Below are 12671 nucleotides of genomic sequence, written 5' to 3' on the forward strand. Positions count from 1 at the left end.
ACAGCAGATATTCCTTTTGAGCACAAGCTCATGAAAATATTCCTGTAAAAGATAATGAAGTAACCTTGGCCTTGAAATTACATGGTGTGATATTAGTGTATGAACACTTAACTGCTCATTATGAGATTCATTTGCCTGCTATTTTAACAGAAGCATGAACCTGTATAAAGTAAATGTGCCAACATTTTGGCTGAAAAATAAACAGGCTAGTACCTCTGTTAAATTAGCAGACAATGTAATTTAAAGGTCCTAGAATATATATGTTAGGAAGCCACTAGGCATAATAGCCCAGAATTTGCTGGGGCAGGACATCTGGCGGTGTGCCCCGTTAGCTAGACCTTTTCCCTCATCCTTCAGCTCAAACATTTTTTGAGTTGGACGTGCGAGCTGATAACAGCAGGGCAACGGGCGATCTGGAACCTTGGTGAACAACATGACCAACAGTCCATCTCCTTAACTAATGAGATTTAAGGATTGAGAAAGAAACAGAGGAATGACGGTGAAGGAAATTGGATGAAATCGAATCAAATCAGGTACAGAAAGAGAAATAAAGAGAGCAAAAGAAAGACTGGGAGAGAGAAAAGAAAGAGAAAGAAAAAGTAAGAAAAACATTAAAAAAATTAAAGAACAATTCAAAGATTAAAGAACAATTTCCTACCTGCAGGAATGAGATTCCACAGTTTCAGTAGATCCCTTTCTGGGCCGGAGAGGTTGAGTGGCATTGCAGAAATATAAATCTCAGCATTTAAAGGGTCCTTACACTGTTAAGTACCAGCCCTAACTTTGTGCGGCGAGATTAGTTGGTAATTAGTGCACAAATGCAGCAATTTCTTGAAACTCAGGGGAGGTTGAGGGTCAGCCGCCTTTCTCGCGAGGCTAGCGGCGGAGCGGCGTAAATCGTCCAGCAACTTGTGGCGATTCGCAGCTCACGGGGTATCACTTCCTCGCCACAAATTGCTGGAAGATTTACACACTAACAACGGTGAGCGCCATTAAACTCAACGTTATTTTGCCAGCAAATTCTGGCTACTATTTATTCAATAAAGTGACCAAATAATGTATGAACACCACAATTGAGCGTTTTAGAGGCTAGCACCACCATGACTGAATACCATGAGGATAATTTCCAACTTCACTGCCTGGACGGTAACGTGACAGAGTAGATCACCTGTCCCTTATAGAACTCATTTGATTTTCAGCCCATTGATCTCTACAATAGTCGAGCAATCACTGCATTACCACCCAGGCAGTGAAGTTGAAAATTAACTCCCATATCTAATAAATCACTCAACATTAAATAAATGTAAATAATTATTAAAGCATTACAGGGTCTCATTCTCCTCTACCAAAACCACTCACTACTCTCAGACTATCCTGAACAGCAAAGATAAACCCCAACTCTTTTTCTCCACCATCGATTACCTCTATAAACCTTTCTCCCATGCCCCCCACCATCCCTGCCCCCCACCGTACCCACCACCGCCCCCCCCCCCCCCCACAACCCTCCGCATCCTCATCTCTAACAAGCAATGTGAAGAGCTCATAGATTTTTTTTCTCCCCAAGACTGAAACCATCCGCTCGGTCGTTTCTGCTGCTTCTCCCTTTCCCCTCGCCCACCAAACCAAACCTCCCCCCAGCCCTCCCCCATGGGGGAAAATGGAAGATAAACTAGAGAGAGCCACTGGACACAATATGTATTCAATAAATAGACTGACTAATACAGAAACAACAAAAACAAGTTTATTAGAGGCTAGGACCACCTGCAAGATGAATATTATGGGGATTATTTTTAATTTCATCGCCCGGGCAGTAATATGATAGAGCAGATGGCCCGCTCATTATAAAAGTAAACCTGTCTGTCTCTGGTTTTCATCTTATTACCCCCTTGTCCATATATGGAACAAAAACAGTTCCATCGAAATAACACCTCATGAGCTGAACAATGCAGGCCACAGTATTAGAGACCAAGAAACAGAAGAACTCATAAGCAGCCCTGTAAAAGGCCTTTGTATCTGTCTGTTAAGGTGTGGAACTAAATGTTTCATAAAATTGAAATATAAAATATTCTCATTCGGTATCTATACAAAGTAAAGACGTGCACTTCTTGTTTGTCCATCACACTTCAGGTGTCATAATTCAGATGTCACAACCATATGCAAATTTCTTCCACTTAATTAGTTGACATTTCATATTCAGAAAAAGGCAACCAATCAGGAATCTGTAATCATCAGCGGTGAGAGAGATCTGCCAATTAAAAAGCAGAAACTGAACCAATTAAGTCATTGAAAACGTACTTTTTTGCGATATCTTTTCAACTGCCATTGTTTCTTCAGCTAACATAGGTAAAAAAAAATGTTGAAAATAATAGGGGTAATTTGTAGCTTCACTGGCTGGCAATCTGGTGGAGTGGATCACCTTCCCATTGTAGATGAAAATCTGATGGGTTCTACAATGGGACAGCAATACGCTCAACCAAATTATCTTCGGACAGCGAAGGTGAAAATTTATCCCGATGTTTGTAACTTAATAAAGCACAAATACACATTTCACAATAACATTAGCTCTAAATGTTTTTGTCATTGACAAAATTTAAATATGTCAGTGGAAATCTATTTGTTAATTTTTACTTGGGTGCATCAGCCTCTTTGAAAAGCCTAGAGTTTGAGCTGAAATTCTTCCAAGAGCTAATACAATATGAAGAGAGATAGCAACTACATCTGTGCCTACAGTTCCAAAATGCACACTGTGGATATATCGGTAGGATTCTCAAAGCTGATTTGCCCAACAAGCTGACCTATGTCTTTCCTCAGTCTGTAACGATAATTGTGAATTTTTCCAAATGATTTCAAAACTAGCTGGAGCACGATCTTTAGAATCATCTTAGGTAGTATTTTGACAGAAAAAAACTGTGCTCAATTTTACTTCAGAAAGAGCTTGGCTGAGAGACAGGGACAATGAGACAGAGATAATAGGCTCGATATTAGGAGGGCTGCGGGTTCGCGGCGGGGGCTCTATTGGGCGCGTGGGTAACGCTGCTGAGCTGCGCGTTGGGCGGACTGCGTATGCGCAGTAAGGTCTGTCAGCTGGAGGAGCTCTATTTAAAGGGGCAGTCCTCCACTGACTGATGCTGCAACAAATAGGAAAAATTACGGGATGGAGCAGCCCAGGGGGAAGGCTGCTCCCAGGTTAATGATGCCTCACTCCAGGTATCACTGGATGGTGTGAGGAGGAGGGGGAGGACAGAGATCTTCCCCCCGGCAGGCGGGAGGAAGCGGCCTGCCTCTGCCACCAAGAAGGCCTGGCTCGAGGTGGCAGAGGAGGTCACCTGTGCCACCAACATATCATGCATCTGCATACAGTGCAGGAGGCGCTGCAATCACCTAAGTAGGTCAGCCAAAGTGAGTACATTTACTCATTCCCCTACACTCCGTCTGCCACATCACCGCCCCCACCCCACATCTCCTTCTGCATTGCCAACACTACTCTATTACATCACCCCTCACACCCACTCAAAGCTCATCCTCATCTCACCTGCACTTACTCACCTCGCCAGTACTCATCCCGCCACTACCACTCAACCCAATCCTCATACAATGTCATGGCTCTATCTCATACTCACCCTCTCATGCATCTCTTTCATGGTCAGCCTCACTCAACCTGCCACTACCTGTGCTGCAGCCACAGGGCATGCATCACATATTTGCAGTAGGCAGCGTAAGGCAAATGTGTTGTGAGCATGAAGGGGATACACAAGGGTGTTTGAGGGTTTGTCATGGTTTTTACTTATATTTAATTTCTGACCAACTCACATCACATATTATATTGGCACCACTACTGCCACGTCTTTGCGAATCTTGTCTGGTTTGTGTAATAATGCCCTTTCCTGAGAATCACAATGAAGACACACACCTGATGCCATCCATTGTGTCACTGCAGAGTGGGTGTAGGTGTATTTGCGGGGCTCTTTTGTGCAGACGACTGAGAGACGTCGGTGATGTCCCCGGTGGCACCCTAGAAGGAAGCGGAGGAGAAGTTGTTGAGGGCAGTGGTGACTTTGCCAGTGACAGGTAAGAAGATGGTGCTCAGGCCAGCTGGGAGCAGCTGGGCATGAAGGAGGCTGCAGATGTCCACGACTACATGTCGAGTGACTCTGAGCCTCCATGTGCGCTACTCCTCAGAGAGGTCCAGGAAGCTGAGCCTCGGTCTATGGACCCTGTGGCGAGGGTAGTGCCCTCTGCAAAGCATCTCTCTCTGTGGTTGCCCTCCCTCCTGCTGTGCAGGTGGATATGCCACAGCACTGTGTTGTGGAGCTCCACGTGTCAGAGGTGGATGGCGAGGCTGGCGAGGCTGGTGATGCTGTTCACCTTCCGAGGAGGTCTTGACTGCAGCTACGGTGGCCCCCATCCAGAAGATGTAAATCTGAGGGGGTCCGCAAGGTAGGTACATGTCTCTGGACCTCGGGGTAAGTGTGCAAGTTGGTGAATTTGATTGTCAGGAGGAGGGTGGTGGAGGCCAAACTTTGTCCAAAGTGACAGAGTGGCCTCCTGCAATGAGTGAGGGTCTCCCCCCCACACCTGTCAAATGGACCTTTGCAGCTGCCACAGGCTGATAGCTGCAACACGTCCATTTCAACTAGGAGTGTTTCCCCCAGTACGGGAAACAGTCCTAGTTGTTTGTAAAATTCCACCCCTCCTGAAATATTCCCTTAATCAGGTCTGTTAACGACCTAAAATACCAGAATAAATATTGTTAAGTGGCATCCGGCCGGCTTTAATTGCCTGCGGGAGTCCCACATGCGGGGGCTGCGCGCGCACGTCAGCGCGTGTGTGGGGAACCCTGAAGTGGGCGGCTTGAAGCCGGGCTCCCAACCCGCTCCAGGATTCCCCGATTTTCGGAGCCCCCCCCCCCCGCCAGGAACGCACCCGATAGCGAGTGCTAATATCGGGCCCAATGTTACAACTTTGTTGAACACTGTATTCTGACAAAATAGAAACTTTTGAAATAAGATGACATTGCTGGAAAAGTATTTTTTTTCTCCAAACAATATCATTCTCTGCGTAGATTTAAACATCCCTTTAAGGACCACTGGTTAGACCTAAAAATATTAGTCCGAGCTTTTGCAGTGCAAGCTCCCACTACTCTAACTGAATTTAAGAATCTGGGTTGGAAATGTGTGCAGGAGCTTGAGGCCTGTACTTATTTCAGGTGGCTGCCAAAGTCGTCAAAAAAAGGCCCTGACCAATTTAGCGGTGGCCATAATGCCCAAGCAGATTGGGTGCAGGCCTCTGCCCTGCTAAATTGATAATCATTGTGCCCATTTTACATCTGTAATACATAATCGCATTAACCACTTGATTAAGTGGTTAATGCGATGTTGAATTTTTGCCTCCATATGTAGACAGCAGGATTTGCAAGATCTGAATCTCTGAAATCTATGCTTCAGCTTCAAAGCCTGAATGGCTTTGACACCTAAAGATAACAAGATTACTATTTTTAAAAGATGTATTCAAAGAGCTCTTGTGCAGTGAGTTGTCAGCAGCTTCCAGAGAGCTTGAATTTTGAATTCCAATTTCAACTTCCATTCAGATTTAGCCACCCACATCGGCTGGCTTTTGCCAGTTATTAGTATATTATTACTGGGCAAAGCAGTTTACCAAGGTAAAGGAGGAGAGGGGCGTTAATATTGGCCCACCCTGTAGATATGCAGCTGCTAATAGCTAATCATGAGGCAGTATTGATAGTGAATATCGTAGCAAAGTCCATCGTCCATTTTATCCTAGATGAAGCACTCAATGGCGGAGGCAGCAGCTGGTCGTCTATAGATCGAGAACATTAAGAAAGTGAGGAAATATAATCAGTAGAAATTTACCATGAGCCACTTGATCTGCTGACCCTATTTTGTGTCATCTTCTCTTCTTTAGATCTGTTGTGTGTCACACACTATTTGCTGATGGGGAGAAGGCATCTGTCAGTCTGACTTTTCACCCAGGCTATTAGGAAGTACCCAAAGGACATATAGATTGACTGGAGTTGATTTAATTCAGGTCAAGAATTTTCCATGTTGCAAATTACTATGCTGAACCCATGCTCAGCTATTCCATGATATGACACATTAATGTACTAATGCTCTTGTTTGCCATTTACTAGAAATAGTTTGTGCAGATGTTTTATAATGGGAATACCTTTATTTTGAAAGTGGCAAAGGCTGCTCAGTAATCAAGTGGTTAATGCGATTACGTGTCATGGATTTCGGTCTTTAACGAGAAAAGCAATGTCCTCCTAAGGATGTCTTTGTATGAACAGTGAAAAAAAAACAAAAGTAAAATTGAAATACTGCCTATGTCAGGGATGTTGGTTGCCCTGAGGAGTTAATTCATTAATATTCAGTACGGTATCATAAACATTTCATAATTCACACTCGACTAAAATGGGCTACATATTACTATGGTCACAAGATAAAACAAATTCTTGGTAACATAAATATTCAGCTATGCTTTTATTTCACTTCATACAAATATGGTTGTAACCTGTGTTTAACAGGTTTGGGCTGTCAAACTCCCACCAACAGATATTGCTCTGCTCTTTGATTTATAGATTGATAATTTAACTTCAAATAATACTGACTCTCATTCACCAGGGCCTTTCCTTATTCAATGCAATTAAATGTCATAAAATACAGAAGATCAAGGGTTTTCACTGAAATGTTGAATGCAGATTCATAATTCTGAATAACTCAAGGAGAAGGATATCTTCAATACCATCTCTCTTAGTTTCCATAACTACATCAAATACTACCAAGATTATACACAGCTTTTCTATATACAACATGCTCTCTCAGGGTAATAGACTCAACAGCGTTAATTTGTTCATTTATCCTCGAAGCTCAGTTCCATGCCACTGAGCACTTAAATATTAATACCACATTAAATAAATGTAAGAAATGTTGAAATTAATAAAATTAATGCCGAGCGAGATTGACTGGCAAGAATTATAAGTAAATAAGTGTAAATGTATAGATAAAGCAACCAATCAGCAACCAAGCAGATGTCATTATACTGACCAAACTTCAACAAGGTGCAGATTTCAAATCATTAAGCTAATAAATTGACTGAACTAATCTTTATTAAACAGTATAAAATTTCAACTATTAGGCCAAATAGCCTTGATTTAAAGGGGCAATATTGGTGACTTTTTGATCTTCCTTTTTTCCCACCTGGGAACAGTCCTCTTTAAAAACTCCAGCTATGATTCATCAGCAGAATCATGTTGCAGCAGACACATTGGGCATGATTTTAACATTGAAAAACGGGTGGGGTGGGGGGCATTCAAAATCGCAACCATTTTAGACCCGCCTCCAACCCACCCATTTCCGGTTTTCACTGGGGCGGGAGACCAACCCACTCCCAGGGAGGCGGGTTGGTGACTAAAACCTTTCAAGGCGGCTGCAGGCCTCCATTTTTGCAGGATTTGCAATTTCAACCCTTGGGGACCGAGATTCCTGGGCCTTCTCCTTCACGCCATGTGGAAGGAGGCGAGAAGGCCCGATCCCCCACGCTGACCTCCGATCCCGACAACCCCCCTCGTGACTGACCCCCGATCCCTCCCTCCCATGACTGACTACATCCCCCCATGCCCACCGGTGCCACCATGCCCACCAGTGCCACTGTGCCCACCCATGCCCGTCAGTGCCCTCTGCCCTGTGCCCATCATACCCCCCCCCCCACCACCGCCATCCCTACAATCCTCTCCCTGGCTGCTCAGTCGGACGGCAAACCGACAAAGAAAATAAATTACGTCCTTACGTCAAAATCGTAAGGATGTCCGGTAAACCCGTACTTCCAGGTTTTCCGTACGCAATTTGATCCCCCCCGCCCCCTTCCCGGCTCGAGGTCAAAATCATCTTTCTTAATACAAATGCTGTGTTTTTAATTAAATTATAACAAAATTAATTTCTATTCTTGACATTGTCAATTTCATGATGACATTATCACATTGCTAATCATGTTTTATGCCTTCCTTTATATAAAAAAACATGCATTTTGAAAACATTTTACCATAATTACAATTCCCTTTTAAACAGAAAATGAAAAATAAATTTTGCTTTGCAGTCTGGGCTTCCTCTAGAATAACAGTTGCCAGGCATTTTCCAAGATTTATACCATGAAATTGGTACCACCAATTCCAGGATAATGAAGAATCTTAACAATACGCCATAGCAAGGGCGCACGTTGAACCAACTCATAGGACGTAGCCATGTAATAGTCCGCCTCTACAGAATTAAATAGTTACGTATTCTAATGTTTCATTCATTTCCCCTCCAAGGAAAATGTTCACAACTATCCATGCTTCATGGTATAAACAATATAGGAAATGGTTCCCTGCTGGCCACAATGTTTTCACAACTGGCGATCTAACTATCACAATGTACTTGTGACTATTATTCAATGTCATGTCGTGAGGTTTCCAGTTCTAATATACTGGTACCAGTCTACTATCCTTTTCTGTTAAAGCAATTGAGACTTTCATAGGAAGTAGTTTATAATGGTTGCAGGAGTGCTGAGACAGTCTTACAGCTTTTACAACATTCCCAATTAGCTGTTACTTCATGGTTTTGTAAAATAAATTGCATTATTTATCACTAAACAACTCCTAGTCACATTTGAAGACCATCTATTTCCCAGTGAAGCTCTTAGAAAGATGTAGAACAAACCTCAGCAAGCAAAGAACTGGCTATCCCATAATTTCTAATTAACGTATTCACCATAATATTACAAAAGCATTCTTGAAAAAAATGATTGTTTTCAATAAGTGAGATGGCAAATATCCACCAGCATTTCATTAAGTTTTCAAATCCCTCCATGGCCTCATCCCTCTCTATCTCTGTCACCTCCTCCAGCCTTACAATCCTTCAAGAGCTCTGCACTCCTTCAATTCTGGCCTCTTGCGCATCCCCGATTTTCATCACTCCACCATTGGCGGCCGTGCCTTCAACTGCCTCCCTTAAGCTCTGTAATTCCCTCCCTAAATCTCTCCGCCTCCCTACCTCTCTCTCCTCCTTTAAGACGCTCCTTAAAACCTACCTCTTTGACCAAGCTTTTGGTCACCTGTCCTAATATCTCCTTATGTGGCTCGGTATCAAATTTTGTTTGATAATACTCCTGTGCAGTGTCTTGGGCATTTTTGCCACGTTAAAGGGGCTGTGTAAATGCTTGTTGTAGTTGTTGTAAGTTGCTTGTGTTTTGCTCGAATGCTGTGTTCTTGTTTTGCAATGATAATATAAATCTTGATGAATTTCATGAGTTGAGAAGTGATTCATGTAACAAAGAACATTGTCCTGATAGTTTCTCTCTTTCATGAAACCGCACAGAGTCACTGCTGACATCCAAGAAGTACACCACATCGCCTCTTTAAAATTCATCTTGTAATGAGACTCATACCTCCTCTCCTTATGCTTTCAGTCTCTTCACTGTGCAACAGCTGCTTCCTTCAAGTGAGTATAGAAACCTCAGGTTTTCAATGGCAGATAATATCACAACAACTCTTCAAATAATGGCACCAGTACTACTTCTTCTGCCCGTGGGAATACCTGAGTGTGAAGAATAAAACTACGTCATTATGTCAGGCCTGTGTTCTTCAGTCAAATATACTAAATGATAACAGAAAATATTTCTCTTCAGGTTTTAAGAAATCAAAAATGATGGGATAGTTCTGCAGCCAAAACTGATAAATTTGAAGTCATATCACCTCTGTTCCTTTACAGTGAAGTTTGATGACTTGTGAGTGACTAAAATCTAAGGAATATTTTTAGGTTTGTTGTTCCTATGGAAATTGTCTTTTTTTTAATATTACAATTTAAATTTATTTAGCCACTTTTCACAAGTTGGTTTCTAAACTAGATTCATTAACTGAATTGGGTCAAATTAATCCAAATTGATGTAAAAGTGTAATGCAAGTTACTATAACGATTGTATTTTTAACTAGTTTGTTTTAATTAGTTTTATTCAGGATAAAAGTTCCTCCTTTAACCATAAAGCCAACCCCTTTGATGGCAGTCCTTTAATATGAGATCCCATCGTCACAAACAATATTTCATAAAAGCAGAAGGAAGAATGGAACAAGAAATGGTTATTCAGCCCATTCTTTCAACAGATCATGCACAATCTATTATATATTCAACCCATTTAACCTGCAGAGGAAATGTTCTGAAAAACTCTCAAATACCTACCTGGCCTTACATCATTCAGCCCCACAATCCTCCATGAACTCTGCATTCCTCCAACTCTGGCCTCTTGTGCATCCCCTACTTCCTGTGCTGTGCCATCAGCTATCTAGGCCCCAAGCTCAAAACCAACCACTTTTGGTCACCTGTCCCGATGTCTCCTTCTTTGCCTTGATGTCAATTTTTGTCTGATTATGCTCCAGTGAAGTACTTTGAGACATTTCTCCACATTAAAGGTGCTATAAATGCAAGTTGTTATTGTTGTAAACTAGTTCCCTTCCTTTATAAGACAGTTTCATGTCCCCAGCAGCTCAAAATCCAACAAATCAGAATATGAGCTACATCAGGTGCCTACTGATAGCCAAAAATCAATGCTCAGACAGTTCAAATATGAATGTGGCAACAGTCTTCTAGCCTGCTATTACTTTAGTGATAAGGTTTCTGAACATTTTCAAAGGTGTGATTTGAAGCTGTTTTTAAAATACTCCAGATATTCCATTTCTGGCAGCACATTGGTCAAATGGGCACAGGATAATGCTAACTTTTTACGTAGATTAACTTTTTCGATTACTATACTTCAACACCATCATTCCAGGATGATTGATACTGTGGACATGAACTAGCAGCAGTTTTCAAGCATCACTTTGTGCAGTATTAATACATTGGGGTAGAGTTTCCGCTTTGGCCGCAATCAGGAAATTGCGCCCAAAAATGCGTTTGAAATTGTGCTGGGTAGATTACAGTTCAGGTTTCCAATAAAATTAATTTGCATAATCACAAATGTAAAATCGTCAATGAACCAGCGCAATCGGGCAGCGTAATAAAACGCAATTGTTTCTTTTTTTTCCCCATTAAAAAGTATTCCTTGATGTATTTAAGAGTGGTAACCTGGTGCAGTTTTATTAATACAGCTGGAAATGGGTTTATCAGAAAAAATAAGAATTTTTAATAAGAAGTCTTCCACCTGTGAATAACTTGATTTAAAATCACTGAAAATGACTTTAAAAAACTACACTGAACCATTTGCTAGTTGCATTGGTGTACGCTAGTCAGTTTCTTAGTAAATTAAATATTTTTTGATATGAAAATACCTTTAAAACATGCCTACTAGTGCCTGTGCGCCTAAGAAAATGAGCTGAATTTGAAGAGCCTTCCCGAACCAGCGTTATCAATGGACTCTCGCAATGTGGACCTGGGGGCGTGGACAGTTTTGTGGGCGGGGCTTGATCCGGGCAAATTGAATCTTAAACCAGCGTAAAGATTGCGGGAAACATAAACGTAAATGGTTTTGGGTGTAACTCACTTACGTTTAAAATTCCCTGATCTTTTGCGCTGGTTCAGCTGATTTTTCCCGGATTACATTGATTGTATTTAAAGCCTTAGAAACTGCGAATGTGTATTTTGCTGACTATCACAGCTGTCATTTAATAGTAAACCTGTAAGATAGTCACCTGTTTAACATGCTCTTTACACATTTTCCGTATGGACCTTTTCTTAAGTGCTATGTTTGTCTGACATAGATTTTAAAATACATATTTTCAGATATTGGACATCAAATATCACGATCCTTCAGAATACTGTGACTTAATTAAATTGAAACGCCATTTTAGATTCTAAATTACTTCTCTTCCTGACACATTACAGCTGTTAGAGAGTGATGCTTGGGCATAATTCTGATAAGTAGACAGACACATAGGATTCCATTAACCTGGAAGGCATGTGTCAAAAAGATACCATGAAATTTTTGTGTCCTAAGTTTGGTTCAATATTTACTACTCTTTACTGGGGTTTGGAAATACAAATCTGTTAAAGCTGGAATTCTAAAGCCTCTTATTAACATGAAAAAAGTGTGTGTTTGTGGCAGAAGGTTATGTAAAAACCAACCATTCAGCTTTGGAAGATATTAACCAGATTTTTAGCCCTACATGGCCGTAAGAATGTAAAGTTATGTCTGCACTTATCATAAAATGTACTTAGGCTCATATAACATGACTATAAAAAGCTGAAACTTTATTGCAATTTGTTGTGGCCTCCAAATCTCCTAGAAATCAACTACGTCAAGTCATGCAAGGAGGTTTATTGACGAAGGCTGAGTGACAAATTCAGTAGAGGGAAAAAGTGTTCTGAGAGATAAAAACAAAAATCGGACAGAAGAAACAATGGCCCCGATTTTAACTTCGGGCCAGTTTTTAGTGATAGAATAGCGGTGTGAGTTAGAAATTCACCCACTGCTCCAGAAATGAGGCCCAGGGTATTTTATCTCCCGGGCCTCATTTAAATCCAACTGGCCGACTTCCCACTGGGAAGTTAATGGGATGAGGTAAAATATCTTGTGGCACCGAGACCGTCTGCCAAGAACAGGTAACTGGCATGATCAGCTGCCAGGGTTGTCCTGTTCCTCCTGGACACACAAGGAGAGTAAAAAATAACATTAAAGAACTTACCTTTTTG

At 41.6% G+C, this 12671-nt stretch overlaps 1 protein-coding gene across 9 annotated transcripts in view; it reads right to left on the minus strand.

The window, feature by feature from the left end:
- Nucleotides 1–12671, minus strand: part of LOC137327994 (leucine-rich repeat-containing protein 4C-like) — a 542247-nt gene that overhangs the window by 175200 nt on the left and 354376 nt on the right. For 8 of the 9 annotated variants that reach the window (XR_010964588.1, XM_067994036.1, XM_067994039.1 and 5 more), the window contains one exon: nucleotides 9439–9587. The exons of the other annotated variant lie outside the window; for it this stretch is intronic. The gene's annotated coding sequence lies outside the window, so the exon portion shown is untranslated. The remainder of the gene's footprint in view (nucleotides 1–9438; nucleotides 9588–12671) is intronic. 9 annotated transcript variants of the gene reach the window in all.

The sequence above is a fragment of the Heptranchias perlo genome, chromosome 12, assembly GCF_035084215.1.
Source record: "Heptranchias perlo isolate sHepPer1 chromosome 12, sHepPer1.hap1, whole genome shotgun sequence".
Taxonomy (NCBI): domain Eukaryota; kingdom Metazoa; phylum Chordata; class Chondrichthyes; order Hexanchiformes; family Hexanchidae; genus Heptranchias; species Heptranchias perlo.